The sequence below is a fragment of the Lolium rigidum genome, chromosome 2, assembly GCF_022539505.1.
Source record: "Lolium rigidum isolate FL_2022 chromosome 2, APGP_CSIRO_Lrig_0.1, whole genome shotgun sequence".
Classification (NCBI taxonomy): domain Eukaryota; kingdom Viridiplantae; phylum Streptophyta; class Magnoliopsida; order Poales; family Poaceae; genus Lolium; species Lolium rigidum.
The window spans coordinates 187,804,930-187,820,219 of record NC_061509.1 but is presented as its reverse complement, the minus strand read 5'-3'; positions in this window follow the sequence as shown (position 1 = coordinate 187,820,219).

Here is a 15,290-nt window from a genome sequence, read left to right as displayed (position 1 = left end):
TATGAGGCAGCGGAGGAATATGATTGGCTATGACCTTATACCTGGCCTCACACCAAAGGAAGTGTGGACGAGCACGCGGCTCGGTTGGCACCAAGGTTAAGATCTCTTATGGGTAAAGCAACACACCTCTCGCAGAGTGTAAAGAACCGTGACCTGTCACTCCCTGTTCCGGGATATGGAACTGCGAACGCGGCCGGAAAGGAGCTCCATGAAGTTCTAGTAAACCGGTGAAGGCTGACGGACATAGTTCTTCTGAATAAAAGCAACCCTTTTAAGAAATGATTATGAAAACCTGCATTGGTATTAGACTTTCTGGTCTAATGCTGTAGCTAGTGCATTAAACACCTCTTTCCTATAATGAACTTGTTGAGTACGCTCGTACTCATACCACTCTTAAATCCTCGCTTAGATATGGAGGCATCGAAGGAGGATCTACAGTGCAACTCGAAGGCCGAGGAGTCAACAACTACTTCAAGAGACAGGACCTCGTCGGATGAGTCGAATACCACATCCAACAAGGAGAAAACCTAGATTAGCAATAGAAAGGAACTTTCTTCCTAAACCTAGCTCCTATTTAGCTAGAATCTATGCTTAGCCTCTATAGCTAGTTAAATACTCTACAAATAGAGTTCGTGATAAGACTAGACTACGAGTCGTTCTTCTGGAGTTATTTGCGGTTTTACCTCATTGTAAAGTAGGAGGTCTGTGATGATCTTATGTAACGTAGTCGGTGTTGTAATTCTATAGACATACCTTGGACCCGCATATGTTTCGTTGTACCACTCTGAGCGATATAATACTAGTGGAACGGTGTTTCATTGGTGTTATATCAGACTTGCATACTACACCATGCAGTGGTATGCCGGGTCACCACAGCTGGTATCAGAGCAAATGCTTTGACCTTGGATTAAAACCCTTTAAATGAGACCTATAGGATTGGTAGTGTCTTTAGGAAGTTGTCTTAGTTAAACGAAATATTCTTATGACTTGAGATGGGTATTCACTTGAGAATAATCCTGACACACTTGAGTCAACATTTTTTTATCTATCTTTACTAAGTAAAGTTAGCTAATCCCAAACATATAGTACACCATGAAGTCCTTAAACAATAGATGAGTAGATCACAGTTGGTATACAATACATGATAGTCCAAAGAGAGGATACAACCATAAGGAAGATATCCTATTGGAAGATGTGTATCAACACATGTTATGGTTAAGTAAGAATTATTCAGACATGTAATAGGAGTGATATAAAGTTAGATAATTAAGATATCCTAATAGAAGATGTAGACCCAGATAAGTAATGAGTAAGTTAAAATTATCTAGACATGTGAAACAATTGATAGTAAATGATAACTATGAGTCATATGAGGTAGTATAGACCATGATGAGTCAATCATGGGAGGTAAGAAAGAGAGATAGAAATAAAACATGTCTACTTACAAAGTAGTGATAGTAATCATATATGATTCACCTGAGAATCATTATGTGATGGACTAGAACATCAATATTAGGAGAAGAACAATAAGAAGCCAGTTGTTCAACAATAGTGTAAGAATTGTATTCCAAAAATATGGGAAGTGTGCCAAGCACATCATGACCATATGCTTATGGTAGAAATGCTTAGAAGTATAGGAACTAGATCCTAATAAATATGTATTTAGAGTAACCATATTAAAACTAGTGGTATCATACAAAGTAGTCCTCAATAGCACTTATATATGGTATAATATTTTGTTAGTACTTCCAAACAAAACTAGGTTAACCTTAACTATCCTAGGCCACTTTGTTTCAAGTTTATCTCATTGCAAATGTGCAATTAAGGTAAATGTTGAGACAAATAGTAGAGTCCCCTATATTCGTGCTAAGTATCACGATATAAACCTATCTTATGTGGTGTTATATACTACACATCTCAGCCTGATGTTTAGAGATGTCATACTCAAGTATTATATTCAGGCTTATGATGGTGTGTACTATAAACACAAAGCTAAATCTTCTTGGATTTTAATGGATTTTCATTGTTTGACTAGATCCATACATGAAGTTTGGCGTTGATATGCAAATGCATGTTGCAATATCAAGTCCTTACTTGGTGTTATAGATCTAGAGGGTAATGGTAAACGTGTGAGGAAGTGACGAATACTGAAGATTCTGAAGACAAGATGAAGGTTCATCAGATAAAGGAAACAAAGTTGTGGGAAGCAACCACAATATTCAGAAGGAAGTACCAATCAAAACTCATGCTTTACCTCAACAGAGGAGTACTTTAGTACATTAGAAGCATGAAGGTGAGAAATATGATGACTATGGAGAAGTAGAAGTAGAACCATAGTCATTATAGAAGAGGGAATGCAGGGGAAATCACTTAGGATACTATATTCATAGTGTCAGCTAGTGGTTTTCTTTCAAAATAAACCCTGTATAAAGGAAGATAATATATGAAACCATAGCAGATATAAGAAGACCATAGTTGATATCAGAAGACCCCAATTGGTATAGAATCAATACTGCGAGATAAAGTAGAAGATGTCTCGTTTAGTTGATCAGAACCCATAATAGAATCCATTTTTAGATAACAAATAGCCACAACTGGTATCAAGTAGTCCACCATTGGATTATTTTTACCAAGAAGTTGTGAACAAATAATTTTGTTAACCAAATAGCAATGACCTATAATCATTTAATCGAAGGATTCGCATTGGATGTCCACAATTGAGTGGATACACCATAGATATTCTTCGCGAGACCTTAGAAGAATATAAACCATAAGCTACACCTAGACCAATATTCTAACCATAAGTTCTATGATTGGAAGAAAAAGGAGTTGAAGACCATAAGAAAACTCTAAGGGGTAGAGTAAAGATTGAGTTGGATGTACAATAACTCAATATTTTTAAGCAAGATAGAAGAAGAAGGTCTGAACTGAGAGGAAGTTCGATCTTATTTTCATAAGAGTGTTGAACACTACTTTCAGAAGGATGTCAGACCAGAAGCCGAGGTGCATATCTCGAGGAAGTAAGAAGTGGACTATAAATTGAGAAAGTGAGTAAAATTTACTCAGAAGTACGGAAGCTCAAGTAAGCTAAGTTTAATGAAGTTGGACGAAGGAAATACCGTAGACCAATAAATCCCAAGATGGCCAAAGAATGAAGACAATTGAACATACCAATATCAAAGACTAATCGAATGATTCCTTTCATGGAACCTAAAGAACCCAAAATAGTTATAGGTATCAACTATAAACCATGATTGGATGGACCAAATGAGTCTAATCTATTATTAGGGAAATAAACCATCACGACCATTTCCATGATAAGTACCTTACCAAGTACCTTTATTGCACTTTTGGTAGTAAGGGAAAACAAAGACCTATTTTATCAAATAGGAAAATGTTATCCAATTAGTCCTCAATTAAGACTGTTAGGACAAGAAGAAGTCTCAATCATTGAATCTTCAATGGAAAATGAAACAAGATTATAATATTAAAAAGAAATCATGGAATTGAAGTAAAGAACCATGGTTCAGAGACAAACCCTAATGGATTCCAGGAAGAATCTGGACAAGGGATATATTCAATTATATCCAGTGAGATCAATATGGAGTTCGAGAAAAGTTTTAGTCTATACAAGTCAGATCCACACTCCGGAAACGTGAGAGAGTTCAAACTTCGAGGACGAAGTTTAGTTTAAGGGGTAGAGACTGTAATATCCCAGGTAATGGGGTTACAAAAATAGAGGAAACAGATGTGTGCATTGCATTCATGCATAGAAAATCCGGGGAATTTTCGCGTTTTTGTTTAAAACCTCCAAAGTGATCGAGGTTTCTCTTACATCGGTGGAATTGAGTTAGTCATCGATGTGAGTGTGACAAATTTCGACATGATCTTTGTGAATTCATGTGTTTTAGGGGAACAATTTGAATTCAAATTCAAATATGAAAGGTAGAAATTCAAATAAGAATTTGAATTGGAACTTTAAACCTAAACAAGTATATAAACATAATATGTAATAGTAAACACATTTGATAATTCCAAATGAATAAATAATTCAAACTTTATTACAAATAACATTATTCAATAAATTACAAGTTAGAAAAGAAATAGAAAATTATAAAAGAATACAAGAAATTTCTAAACTAAATCTTCATATTCCAAATCTTCCCAATTTTCTTATCCTCTAGCTGCAAAATAAACAATAAAGACAAAGAAATGTTGTGTTAAGGTTAAAATGTCTGTCTCCGCATTTTGGGAGACATTTTAATATTGGAAACTAGCTATTAGGAATTAAGAACTTGTCTTAATACCCAAACGGTGATTAGAGGGAGTAAATCTTTAATAGGCGACAAGAGACAATCCGAGAAGGGTGATCACTATTCTATAAAAGGCAACAACGAGGCATTTTCATTGACAATCACTAATCATCTCTCAGGCAACAAGGGACAAGCAGACAACAATTGATTGATTCCGTTCAATTCTAGGCAACCATGCGATATTATCTTAATCTCCCTCTAATCTAGCTAGAAACCATAAAGCCCACAAAAGTATTTATCTAGATCATGTTTGACATTGAAAAGTCAAAATGATCATAACATTTAACAACATTTTTTTTAATTAAGCAGAAGCTTGATTAACATGAAAGTTACACTTGAGTTGTTTAGCTCACTGAATTATATTAGTCAGGAAGGTCCATATGTAGCAGTACCATACAACTAGCTAGTTTCACTTAGTCTACACAACAGAAAGGCCAACACGGGATAAAAGCAAACAGTCATTGCTCGCACAAGGAGAAAGAGAAAGCAAGATTGTCTTCTTGCACTAGATAAAGGAACCATACACACAGGCAGCACACACACTACATGCAAACCGTGAGCTGTCTCAGCCACAGCAATAGCACTAGTGCATAAAAGGATCAGCTCAACCGTACCACAACCTGCTCCATGTAGAAAAGTTACACTAGCAACCACTTGCACTAGTCTAACCAGCTAGAACACCAAGATGAGCAAGATCACCAGGAAGAATATGAAGAAGCAAGGACGAGCGGGCTGTCAACCACAAGGAGGTTTATTTCCAAGTCAAGAGGCCAAGCACACTCAAGTTCTTGGTCAACAAATTCATAGCCATAGAGAATACAGAGAGAGAGGGGGAATAGCTCACAGTGGTGTAGTCGAATAGAGGAAGAGGCCGACGCCGGGGTTGCGTCCGCGGCACCATCCAGCCGGCGTCGAGGATGAAATAATCATCACCAGCACAACAGCAATTCCCCACCAGTGCATCACCACCAGTACACGGACGTCGGGGTTGCAGTCGTAGACGCCGTCCGGCCGGCGTCGTGGATGCAGTAGTCACCACCAACACCACACCGCTCCACCAGTACAACAACACCGCAGCACAACACCACCAATTCACCGTCATCGCAGCAGTCTGCCCGCGGCGGCGACGGAAACACGCCGGCGACCGAGCCAACCGTGGGCTAGGGTTGCCGTGAAGCACGCGTGCGGGAAAGGGGCGGCGCTGAGGCAGTGGTATATGGCAGGGAGGTCTGTGGTGAGGCCACGCCGGGGAACAGCGTCGGAGGAGGAGGCCGGCGATGGCCAAATCGGCCGGCAGTAGCTAGGGTTTTCAAGTTGGGGGCAAACGGGAGAGGCCACGAGAATCAAATCGACCAGGGTGAGGGGTAGAGAGAGGTGAGGCGAAACAAATCCATACCAAGCCGGCGCCAGAGATGGCCGGAACCGGCCAGAAGAAAGTGGCGGCACGGCGGGGCTGGGATCCTCGCGGGCGCGCGCATGTTGGCGACCGGGCGTCGTGGTGAAGGGAAACCAGGGGAGGAGAGGATGGCGGAGCTTCGCCGACGGACAGCGGCGCCGGAGACGGCCGGCGATGACCGGAGTGACGACAGGCGGCGGCTGCATCGCGGAGGCGTGCTGTTCGCGTGCGTGCGAAGAGGCGAGGATAGCGATAGGAAGAGTGCGCATCAGGTTCGTGTGCGTGCGAGCACTTGAGCTGGGTCCAATCCATCTAGATTAATTGATACGTGTATGCTATTGGCCCAAATAACTCTAATCATAATAACTAATCCACTGGTATGTATGTATATCCCTGGCAATCTAATTTCTAAAGAAAAATAGGAAAATTATTCATATTAATACTAATTGATTTAAAAAAATGTTAAAATTGTATGTCAACCTTAATCATGTAATAATTTTCTTATTATAATCTTGACATAATTTAATAAACAAACATAGATTTTATTTTTGAATTCATAAATGTCATTTAAAATTTGCATAAAACATATAAAATAAATATTGGCCAATGTGAAACTATATTCTAGCATTTGCATATATTTTTGATGAATATCTTCTTTAACTTAAACTAGTAAATTAAATTCAAAACAATTTAATACTTTGTAGGAAATTCGTTCAACCCTAAAAATATATTACTTGAACCAAAATATACTATAAGTTGCTATCCCTTCTATTTTCTAAAACAATATTATGAGTTACCATTAAACCTAAAGATATAAAATCCAACCACACTTTAAGTCATAAACTTACACATCTCTTGGAATTGTTTGATTTAACTTTACATGATCATGATCTGATAGTTGCCTATAAAACATGTCGGATTGGATGTTATGTAGAAGGTCATAGCTAGAATTTATGTGTTACTTATTTTATTATGGTAGATAATCTATTAAGTCCCAAATTTAACACATGTACCTAAAGCTAACAATTATTCTTTACATGCTAAGATGGTGTCAACTATTATTAATTGTATGCTCATATATTGTTATGCTTTGTATACCAATTTGATTAAAACTCTAATAGCAACCATGTAGTATTAATGAAAAGGGAACCCAAACTTGTTATTTTCATGCCATAACCATTAATCATCATTGATTAATAGCACACCACTTTGATCAACTAAAGTAGAAACCTTATGTATTAATTCACTCTATATGGTCCTATTTAACTAAACCATGCAACTACTAGATGATTATGAACCATCCTGTTTAGGAACCAACTATTCCTAACTTAGTGAATCCAATAATAAAACCTAGACAACCTCAAGCCTAATTGATATACTTCTTATTGCTTAAGAAGTATGTTCTTCAAAAGTTATTCTTTTGAAGTAAATAAGAAGTAGCCATCAAACCTTCTTAATAGGATCTATAAACCCTAGCCAGCTATCACCAGCAAGGTATACCAACCTTGATAGCACCCAAGTTTAATGAATCGCCTAAGATGTGCTTCCAACCTTGTTAGGATCCATCTAATACTTACTCAAGAAGCTAATTTTGAAACCATACTAAACCATAGAAACCACAACCATAATTATCATACTTGTTCTTTATTAAACAACATGTTCTTCAAAAGTTATTCTTTTGAAGTATATAACAAATAATCATCAACCATACACTATAGGACTTAAAATTGACAATTGTCTTCCACTTATTATACAACTACTATCCTTTAGTGTGTATGATTGTTACTATGCATTTTACCACTTGCTTATGATTCTAAAACAACACAACCCTAATAAGAACCTTGTTTGTGAACCACTGTAAAAGTGCAACACACCCTAAACAAATCATTTCAACTCACTAATCCTAAATCATCGGGGTTAGGTCACGCTTAGAGCGATTGCATCTCCTACTTATGCATTATTGCATCCTTGCCAATCTTTTAAACATCGTCCTTACCGGACGATGATGCTATTTCAGAATTTGGAGTTATTGCGTATCGAAGACCTTGACTACATAATCTTGCAGTCAAGAAAGGCAAGTTCATCACTTGCTCATGTCATTTGAGTATCTTTATCAAATTACTTGCAAAGTACTATGATTATCACTATTGCATAAAAATCAAAACCACTACTTTCATAACTATGAATATGACTATGTGGTGGGCAATGGAACCATGGATTGTGTTGATATGGTGGAGGTTCCATTGCAAGGGTTTATATCCATCTAGGATTAAACAACAAATGTCGCCAGTGATTCTTGTGCCGTAATACCCGTGTTAACCATAAGATCCGGAGTGGGACGGAATAGTCAATTGTATTTCCACCTCTTGTACATCAACGGATGCGCTTTACCGTAGACCCTTGATCCAAGAGAGGACAAGTGGTACCCTTGATCCAAGAGAGGACAAGTGGTAGGGTGGGGGTCCAGATAAAGTCCCCACGGTAATTGCGGTCTCTGATGGGTTGCAGCTGCCGGCGAAGGAGTTCATGGTAGAGACCTGAACTGTTGTCGTGGTCGGGGTCCATCCCTAAGGGGTGTAAGTGGACCGACGAGGACCCAGGGTCAGAGTTTGCAACAACGGGTGGGTGTATGAGGCAGCGGAGGAATATGATTGGCTATGACCTTATACCGTGCCTCACACCAAAGGAAGTGTGGACGAGCACACGGCTCGGTTGGCACCAAGGTTAAGATCTCTTATGGGTAAAGCAACACACCTCTGCAGAGTGTAAAGAACCGTGACCTGTCACTCCCTGTTCCGGGATATGGAACTGCGAACGCGGCCGGAAAGGAGCTCCATGAAGTTCTAGTAAACCGGTGAAGGCCGACGGACATAGTTCTTCCGAATAAAAGCAACCCTTTGAAGAAATGATTATGAAAACCTGCATTGGTATTAGACTTTCCGGTCTAATGCCGTAGCTAGTGCATTAAACACCTCTTTCCTATAATGAACTTGTTGAGTACGCTCGTACTCATACCACTCTTAAATCCCCGCTTAGATATGGAGGCATCGAAGGAGGATCTACAAGTGCAACTCGAAGGCCGAGGAGTCAACAACTACTTCAAGAGACAGGACCTCGTCGGATGAGTCGAATACCACATCCAACAAGGAGAAAACCTAGATTAGCAATAGAAAGGAACTTTCTTCCTAAACCTAGCTCCTATTTAGCTAGAATCTATGCTTAGCCTCTATAGCTAGTTAAATACTCTACAAATAGAGTTCGTGATAAGACTAGACTACGAGTCGTTCTTCTGGAGTTATTTGCAGTTTTACCTCATTGTAAAGTAGGAGGCTGTGATGATCTTATGTAACAGAGTCAGTGTTGTAATTCTATAGACATACCTTGGACCCGCATATGTTTCTGTTGTACCACTCTGAGCGATATAATACTAGTGGAACGGTGTTTCATTGGTGTTATATCAGACTTGCATACTACACCATGCAGTGGTATGCCGGGTCACCACAGGCGGCGGCGACGGCGAGCCCACTTGGTTTCTGGAAGCGTCTCTCGAAATTTCGAGCCGGCGTTTTTTCTCCGCGTACTTGACCGCCGACGACCTGAATTTTGAAGACATTGCTGGAGGAGAGAACGATGAACAAATGTTTGTTAGGTGGAGAGAGGAAGAAAGTGAATGGAACGAGAGAGTTTAGCGTTTTGCCCTTATAGTCATAGTCGCTAACCGTGACGCGGGAAGGTTGGTCGTCGGCGTTTAATGGTCTCCCGCGTGGAAACCGAGGCGGCCACGAGGCAGCGGCTGGCCACGCGGCGTCTAGTCGCCTACGCCGCCGTAAATGAGGGTAGTTGCCTACCACCACCAGGTGACATGCACCTTTTGCATGTCACCGTGTGACATGCGGCCTAAATTCAAATTTAAACATTGCGAAAAAATCATGCATCCGGTGACATGCCCATGGCATGCCACCGATGAAGAGTTCCGTGCCATGCACTCTGGCACTCTGCGCCGTCTTGGATCAGAAAATGAGCGAAGAACGAGGAAGAGGCACTAGTTCAAATTTAGGATGAAGTTTAAGTTTTATTTTGGTTTAAATTAGATTAGAGGGAGTAGTACTCTTACTTTATTACTCGTACTTGTGTTAATGTAGTAGTATTATGGTGGTGTACTTGCGTTCATGTACTTGTTTCAGCTGTTTTGGTGAAGGAGACATGCATCACCTTTTTTGGTGATGTATCTAGTCGTCCTGTAGCCCTTGTCAAATTCCTCTGATATACTGATGGGAGGGCTTGTTCACCCCATACCGATGGGAGCCCTTGTCAAATCGTAATCATAGCCAAAAGGCGCATTTTTTCCCGATATTACTCGATGCTTAAGGCGCGGGTGGTTGTGGTTCAGTTATCTCCCTAATTTGCACCTGCTTTCCCGTTTCCACTAGTCGAAAGTCGAAACCTGGCCACAGTAACCCAAGATCCTGAAGCCGCCGCCTCAACCCTAGCCGCCTCCAGTTCTTCCTCCTCCATAGATTGGTTCCCCTCCTCCGGTTGGCTTCGCCGGCGTCAGGAGGAGTGGGGAACCCGATCTATGCGTGGAGTTTCGAATAAAAGTATTGTTTTCATTAGATTATATTAGATTATGTTAGGATTTTGGTAGCCGCCTTCTTGTTGGTTTCCCCTCAATGGAGATGGCATCGTCTGCAATAAGTGATCTTCGGCCTTTCGTTCGGCGACGAGATCTTCTTCCCGGCGTCAATGGTGGTCTTGAACGATCACAATTTTCTAGGTATGGGCCTTTGGATCTTGCTTCGCCAGATCGATTTTGGATCTTTTGTCTTTGTTGCCGTGGGGAGGATTATCCTCGCAGTTTTTGTCCCGGCTGCTACGTCCTCGACAATGGTGATTCGTACTCTCGGCTCTCCATCGACGATGACAAAGCTAGTCGGTTATTATTCCCTGATATACTGGTGTTGGTACTCTTGCCGATGTTGTATGACTGCTTTAATGGTTGCGTGCGTGCACGCAGCTTTGGCATTGCGGCTCAAAAAATTATGGGAGAACTTTCATCGGTATCTACAGGTCTATGGTTAGTTATCTATTTTTGGCTGCCTTCAGAAAAGTACAAGATTGTGTTCTGGAAGAAGAAAAAAATTGAAGACCTCGAAGATTTGTTACTATCTTTTAGACTTTATTTTGTAATCGTTGGAGTCAGTTCATGTATCTCTACCATGTACTATTTGTTGCTATGAATATATGTGGTATTGATTGTCAAAAAAAACCCCAAGATCCTGAAAAACTGTTGGTCTATCCCAAGAAACGAGGAGGTTTAAGGAAACGAGGAGTCCAGCGCGTGCGGAAGGTGCTTTAATCGTGCGAGCATGCAGGGGCAAAATGAGGAAACTAGCGATTACTTTCTCTCCTGCCAGTCTTATACCTTAATAAATGGGCAAACTGAGCACGTTGTAGCTAATCCTTTTATTAATTAAGCAGCTATATTAGTCAATAAGATTGCCTTATGTTTTTCCTCAGTTTTCCCCAAGCCCTTATTTGTAACCCGCAGAAGGAGCTCAGACGGGAGGATTCCCGTTTAGTTGACCGTTCCGTGCTGACGTGTGGGGCTAGTAGAAAGGGACCGCGTGGGACAGGACGAGACCGCGTTTGGTTGTACGTGAGCAGGAGCTGGGTTCTGTCTCTCTCGGCGTGAATTGGCATTTTTAAGAGCACCTTTTCCCCCTCTGTCTCTTTGTCTTTTTTAACCAAATTAGTATCAAATCTAGAGAAGCTTGCATTTCTGTCTTTCTTCAATTATTTGTGCCTTTTGGCCCTCGTTGTTTGCCCAATATGGCAGCAAATCTAGTACTCCCTCTGGTCCATATGTATGTAGTTAAATCTAGAAGCAAATCTCCAGGGTAATGTACTCCGTACGACAAATTCACAGTCATAGTAAATCGAGAAAACAAAGTAGGGCCAACAAAATATAGTAGAATAGGGATAGATAATAGGGATCCCTCCCTAGATAATAAGCTGCATACACAGCAGCCAACATAGTAACAGGTTCGAGGTTCTTCGCAACACCATCATACTAACAACATAACAACAAGGGATCCCTAGCTAACAACAAAATAGAAGCTGCTGCAGCAGCAGCACACGTCCAGGACTCCGCCTACCCCATCTGCCTCTGCCTCCACTTGTTGCTCCCCTTGGGAGCCTTGGGCTTGAGCGGAGGCATGCGCCCGGCGGAGATCTCCACCCGCTGGATGCTGCGGAGGTGCATGCCGAGCGCCATGTGCTTGGCGCGGAAGGAGTGGGGGTTCACCGACGCGCCGACCTTGGGGTTGGTGTTGCCGATGTTCTCGGCATGCGTGAGGAGGCAGTTGAAGTCAGTGCGGCCGAGCCTCCTAGTGCGGAAGGGGCACCTGTAGACACCCTTGGCGAAGTAGGAGACGTACTGGCCGACCTGCAGCCTCCGCGGCACCTGGCGAGTCTTGACGTCATGGTGCTCGTCGTCGCTGCCGACGTCGCTGCCAGACAGCTGATCCATATCAAACGGGAACTATTAGTGAATGAGATGCAACGATGACTAACGTGCATGATAACAAAGTAAGGAAAAACAGAGCCAGCCTCAGTTAGAGTGGACACGATTATATGTCTACAGGGATGGTGTTAGCGAACCATAGCTCATGCACAACAGATTTGTACACAGCAATGGTTCGCTGAACCCACTCTGTAAAAATTTGTGCCCAACGATTCATCATAGGCAAAGAAACAGATTCCAGATCTGATTTTGAACAGATTCCAGAGTATTTGCAAAATTAAACGGTTGATATCTTTTGATTCGTGCATAAAATAACTGACTGAGATCCCATAAATTAACTGATTGAGATCCCATTATTACTTGCATAAATTAACCGAACGGCCGAACTCCAAATCTTAAACGAAATCAAGAAGGGATCAAAGCAAAATGGAATAAAATCGGCGCAAATATTAACCCAATACTCAACCATCTACAGATCGGCACTAATAGTTACTAGGGAACCAGGAAAAATAGGGTTCAAAGAGGAATGGGGAATAAAAAAGGGATCCCATCCCGGCGGGATCCGATCGCCACCTGCGGCGGCGACGGCCGTTGAGGGGACGGCGTCGAAGAGGGAGGCGTCGCGCTTGGAGCCGACGGCGTCATTAACGATGGGATTCGCATTCTCCTTGCACATCTCGCCGGCAGAGAGGGAGAGGGTTTTTTGCTTTGGAGAAGATGATGGGACGTGAGAGGAGGCGTTGCATCAGCTAGTGTGAGTGACAGGGAGAGTGCGAGGAGGCGTCTATAAAGGCGAGGGCTGGTTAATGCAACCCGCGTCCTAAGCGTCCACCATTGATCGTCTGCACGTCTTGGGCTTACGCAACGCGACACGCGTCCACGATTGCACGTCTTCGACTTCTGCACCGCGACCCGCGTCTACGCGTCAACAATTGCACGTCTTCCACTTCTGCACCGCAACACGCGTACTCGAGTCTAACCCTGGAAATTTAGCATTTTTTGTGTGCTCAGATTTCCCCTTGAGTACTAATACTGCCTAGTGCAATATACTCAATTTTACCTCAACCCTAACCCTAAACTCTGTCTTATGAAGTCAAGCATGAAGAGAAGTGGTTTTGGGTTTAAAACATATAAATTTCAAAACCCCCCAAAACCTTCATTTTAGGGTGATTAAGAAGGATCCATGCTTACCATTTTATTTTCATGTTTTAAACTTGTTTAAATCTTGGTCAAACCTAGGATTTGACCAAGATTCAAATGGGCAAAAAATAAAAAAAAATCAGAAAAATGAAAAACCAAAGTACATAGTCTTCTTATGTCATATAGTAAGCATTCAATTTGTTAAACAAGGTCTAGGCATATTCAAACCAGACAAATCATGTATCTATAAACCCCTAACCCCTAAACTCTGTCTTATGAAGTCAAGCATGAAGAGAAGTGGTTTTGGGTTTCAAACATGGCCGGAAATTTCAAAAACCTCCCAAAAGCCACATTTTAGAGTGACTAAGAAGGATCCATGCTTACCTTTGCATTTTCATATTTTAAACTTGCTTAAATCATTGTCAAACCTAGAGTTGATAAACAGTGGTTTTGGGTTTCAAACATGGAAATTTCAAAAAACCCCAAAAGCTTCATTTTAGGGAGACTAATAAGGATCCATGTATACCATTTTATTTTCATGTTTTAAACTTGTTTAAATCTTGGTCAAACCTAGGATTTGACCAAGATTCAAATGGGCGGAAAATTTAAAAAATCAGAAAAATAAAAACCAAAGTATATAGTCTTCTTATGTCATATAGAAGCATTCAAGTTGTTAAATAAGGTCTAGACATATTCAAACCAGACAAATCATGTATCTATACCCCTAACCCCTAAACTCTATCTTATGAATGAAGTCAAGCATGAAGAGAAGTGGTTTTGGGTTTCAAACATGGAAATTTCATAAACCTCCCAAGAGGCTCATTTTAGAGTGACTAAGAAGGATCCATCCTTACCTTTTCATTTCATGTTATAAACTTGTTTAAATCATGGTCAACCCTAGGATTTAACCAAGATTCAAATAGGCAGAAAATTAGAAAAATTAGAAAAATGAAAAACCAAAGTACATAGTCTTCTTATGTACGTCATATAGTAAGCATATTCAAGTTGATAAACAAGGTTTGGACATATTCAAACAATACAAATCATGTATCTACCCCCTAACCCTAAAATCTTATGAAGTCAAGCATGAAGAGAAGTGGTTTTGGGTTTCAAACATGGAAATTTCAAAACCTCCAAAAAGCTTCATTTTAGAGTGACTAAGAAGGATCCATGCTTAGCTTTGCATTTCATATTTTAAACATGTTTAAATCATTATCAAACCTAGGATTTGACCAAGATACAAATGGGTGGGCACAAAATTCAAAAAAACAGAAAAATGAAAAACCAAATCACATAGTCTTCTTATATCATATCGTAAGCATTCAAGTTGATAAACAAGGTCTAGATATATCCAAACCATACAAATCGTGTATCTACCCCTGTCGATCTTATGAAGTCTAGCATGAAAAGAAGTCGTTTTGGGTTTCAAACATGGAAATTTCAAGAACATCCCAAAAGCTTCTTATGTCATATAGTACTAAGCATTAAAGTTGAGAAACAAGGTCTAGACATATTCAAACTATGCAAATCATGTATCTACCCCCTAACCCCTAATTAAACTTTGTCTTATGTAGTCAAGCATGAAGAGAGGTGGTTTTGGGTTTCAAACATGGAAATTTCAAAAACCTCCCAAAAGCTTCATTTTAGAGTGACTAATTAATAAGAAGGATGATACAGGCTCCCCTTCTCATTTTCATGTTTTAAACTTGTTTAAATCTTGGTCAAACCTAGGATTTGACCAATACGCATCCTGATGCGTCTTCTCTTGACAAAGAAGATGGCTGGGAGTTTGCGTACCTATTGCACGTGACTTGTGCTCACTGAAGTGTGGGACCTCACGCGTGGGCACCACACGTAAGTGACAGACTCTGTTGGTGTAAAAACTCGGTTGATTATTATAGTGCATTAGAACAAAGTT